A 4,540-nucleotide genomic window follows, 5' to 3' on the forward strand; every position below is an offset into this window, starting at 1 on the left:
TTTAGAGCCGGTATTGTAGATGAGAACACGCACACACTAAAACACTTTCATCTTGCACTGCTGTGCTGCGTGTTTTGATAGTTGATTTAATGTTAGAGATGCTGGCAAGTATTTTGTTCTTCAATAATAAATACTTTGTAGATTCTTCTAAATGCAAAAAAAAAATAACATAGTTCATAAAGTTTTACTCTTACTGATTTGCAATGTTGACAGATATGAGTCCGAAGAAAATTGCACAAAGTTCTGTGAGAGAACATCCCTTTACAGACTGCAAGCCACACCTTTTAATTGAATCTCTCATAATGTGACTGCTATGCTGGGAGCCGTAGCAAGATTTGGAAATGTTTCAAATACTAGGGTTATTGCTCCATTATGAAGAGCTGGAGCCAAGCCACTGAAGGCAGCAGTTCTCTCTGTGCAGTACTACAAAGTCACCAACAGAGAGCATTGTTGCCTCACAGCTGCCTGAAGAGAAAAGTCTGGCTGACAACTTTCTATCTGTGCTGTGCAACACACCATTGTATTAATGCTTAATTAACTGTGCCCGCCATTTCTAAACCACTTCTCTACCCTTCACGGTATATATATATAAATAAAAGTATTGCTTTTATTCTTCCCCCTCAGTTTTAATGAGAGCGTGATCGAGGGTAGTATTTGCTACGCAATTAGCAGAGGAATTATGTCACAATGATATACTTTAATTACATCCAGCAGCTCTTAACTTGACTGCCCTATTGTAGGCTGCTCTGTATTTCTGGGTTTATTTTTGCTGAGAATTTTTTTTTTTTGTTTAAATAATGCCATCTGTCAAGATACAATTAACTTAAAAAAAAGAAATGAGGATTGTTTTCTGACAGCTTGCTTAACATGAGTACCTCCGAGTAGCTTTTGTAGATTTAGTAACTCCAGCAACTGTGATGTGATTTAAAGGAAGGTCCATTTCCTCTCTTATCATATAATTAAAAAAAAAAAAAAAAAACCTCTTGCAAGTTAGTTGTCATTCTATCATTTAGTTCTACAGTGTTTATTATCACTTTTGATTCTGGTGAAGTCTGTCCAACCTGCTGCCACACTGTAGCTGTACTTCCTGTGCAGCAGGTATTAGGGCCCCCCTGCTTGGCACTCCCTTTACTGCTCATAGAATTCAGGTAGGATCAGGAAACTAAGCAACCGACAGGAAAAATAGACAAGAGACCTGAGGAATGTAATGTTAATGGGAGCTAAGACTCTCTGATTACAAAACCTCTTCATCTTTTAAAACTAGGATACTTGGAGGGTCAGTGCACTAGTCTTTCACCTCTGGAGACTTGAGAACTCCTTCATTACAACCAAGAGAGGATAGGCAGCCACAATTTACAAACCTATTCGCTCTTAGCAGTGTATATGTCTTTCAGGTGGTCTGTGATGCTTGCACTTCCTAGATAATTTTACCTGGAGAGTAAAATGCCTTCAACCTCTTTTAATACTATAATATGTGCTTCTTCAAAACATATGGAAGTGTATGACGGAATATTTATAAAAGGATTTTGTTAGCTGTAAAAACGTAGAGTTTAGGAAAAAAATTCAGACTTGCAGAGGTGCTCGAGATTAGTAAACTTGGCCCAGATGGAGAGGGAGGGAGTAATGGGGATTAGTGTTCCCAGGCAATGCCCTTCTTTGGGTATTTCAAAAGCATTACTTTTTTTTTTTTTTTTTTAAGATTGTTAAAAATTTGATCACAACTCTGTCTGACAGTCCAGAGCTTACAGGAACCTCATTTTAAAGTCTCTCTTCAAGCTTTTCATGTGATCTTCACACATGGCCACAGTTCCAGTGATCATTATTAAGGTTCAGGGTGACCGCACCTGAGAGTGCGCAACAAAAAATCCCAATCCTACAGAAACGTCCAAGTCTGGGAAGAGAAACTTCCAAGCTTCTCAAGCCCGGCTTGTTTTAGAGCTCATGTCCACCATCGCTCCACAACTGTACACAGAGCTGTGTTTGTCAGTAATTGATCCACTACTGTTGAATGAATTTTAGGGTCACGCTTTAATCTGAGTGGCATAAGTATTTAGTTAATATGCGATTAACCTTTTGCTGAAATTTAGTTACAGGCTAATAACCAGTCAATAGATATGCCATGCATGTATCTATGATTAGACTGCCATTTGAACTCATATTTCATATGTATGTTGAGTATGTTTTTTTGAGGTAGTTTCCTGCTCCAGCAAAGACTGGTATGCAAAGCTACTAATACCCTATTCACATGATCATCACAGTTTGAAATGAGATTGTGAATGGCAATGATGTGGTTTAAATGCGCATTATTAGTGTGGCTAGCATATGGAATAATATCGGTAACGCCACATACCAGTCTTTGTATGTCTAATGATACACACATGCATGTATATCCATTGACTGTTCATTAACATGGAATGAACAGCAAATGGTTAATTAATTAAATATTTATGACACTCAAAATAAAGTGTTATCGAATCTAATTATAAGTTTAGTGCTGCTGTTGCATGCAATGGACACTGAACACTACCCTAAATGCGTGCGCCTTATGCAATTCAAAACCGTGACCGTTGAAAGCAGTGGAGGCTCACACAGAACATCACTGCCCAGGTAAAGAATGATAGATAGCATGCTCTAAGGAGCCTTCCTGCACGGCGCTGGCAGCTCTCTATCCTCAAACAGCTTTGGCAGTTCCAGCCTGCTCCCTCAATCCCACTCTGCTCGTTAACTCACTTCAAACCCCTGGCGTTCATTCAGCAGGGGGTCCAGCAGAGGGCTAATTGAATTAATGTTTCGTGAGCTTCTTTCACTCCCTCGCTTTATCTTCATCTTCTCTCTCTCACTGCTCTTTCTCATGCAGTGTGTTTCCATGCAAAAATGACCAGCATCAATACTACTTTATCTGAATGCGGTTATTTAGAATACCAAACATTTTTATATTTGTATGAACACAAACACGCTGATAATCTGTGGTATTATCATGTACCAAATCAGTATATTTGTGTTCTGTTAACCAGGGTTCCTTCAGCGTACTACACTGGTGTTCTATTTCAAAGTGTTCTGTAAGGGGATACTGTGTTTGTATATGCGGCTGTTTCTTTATGTATTTGGGGCACAGTTGAGGAATGCCATCTACACAATTCTGAGTATCTCTGGAATTTTAAATACTGCATTTACGATTCCCAATTCTGAGATAGTATTTGGAAAGTAAACAGAGCTAAGCCTCTTCAGTATCTCTCCCCCCTTGGTTTCACCCTCCCTCTGTCCCTCCCTGCACTGTTTACATTCTTGGTTTAGCAGTTTCAATGTTCCTGATTGCTGCGCTGGCTGTGGTATAAACAGGCAGGGAGCTCACTGATGCAGGTATATTCTTAGCCTATTGAACTCGGGTCACTCTGAGCTCCTTGGTTTTCCGGACTGACAGAGCTGGTGTCACAAATTGTCAGGCTTATTTGAGTAAGTCAGTAAACTAAAAAGGTTAGACAAATTCAACTATTTATTGTCTGTGACTTTGTCACATGTCTTTCTTGATATACGTTTCTTATTAGAACTAAAGCTTTGTTACCCGTTTGTACCACCAGCATCTTCAGATGTTGAAAGACGCTTGTCAAGTCACTTTTCCACTAGACCAAGAACTTATTTAAGTTTTACTAAGGACTGCCACCCAGAAGTTCAAAAGTAATAAACCTAAGCCATGCATTTGCACATAAGCAGACTTTAGTTACACTTCAATGAGTTGGATATTACTGGAAAGACACTGCTGTATTACTTAACTACTGCTATTAAATTTCAGATAGTAAGGCACCTTCCATAAGTCGTAACTGCAGTATAAGAACTGTACTACTTAATATAATTGGAGCAGAGAGTTCCCCTGGAAAGGTAGTTTCTTATAAAAACAATTGTCTCCTTGCAGTTTCTTAATACACTTAAGAAAATGTATTGAACTAAAACTAAAAAACACTGTTGCAGCAGCAAAGGTCATTCGAAATTATATAGACAACATTCAGAACTGGGCAGACACATGACAAATGACATTTAATAGAGAAAAGTGTAAGGTACTACACGCAGGCAATAAAAATAGCATATGGCAGATATTGAAATTGAAGAAGGAATCTATGAAAAAGTCCTAGGAGTTTATGTTGACTCAGAAATGTCTTCATCTAGACAATGTGGGGAAGCTATAAAAAACGCCAACAAGATGCTCGGATATATTGTGAAAAGTGTTGAATTTAAATCAAGGGAAGTAATGTTAAAAGTTTACAATGCATTAGGAAGACCTCACCTAGAATATTGTGTTCATTTCTGGTCACCTCGCTACAAAAAGGATATTGCTGCTCTAGAAAGAAGAGCGACCAGAATTATTCCGGGTTTAAAAGGCATGTCATATGCAGACAGGCTAAAAGAACTGAATCTATTCAGTCTTAAACAAAGAAGAATACGTGGCAATCTGATTCAAGCATTCAAAATTCTAAAAGGTATAGACAATGTCGACCCGGGGGACTTTTTCGACCTGAAAAAAGAAACAAGGACTAGGGGTCACAAA

The sequence above is a fragment of the Acipenser ruthenus genome, chromosome 24, assembly GCF_902713425.1.
Source record: "Acipenser ruthenus chromosome 24, fAciRut3.2 maternal haplotype, whole genome shotgun sequence".
Taxonomy (NCBI): domain Eukaryota; kingdom Metazoa; phylum Chordata; class Actinopteri; order Acipenseriformes; family Acipenseridae; genus Acipenser; species Acipenser ruthenus.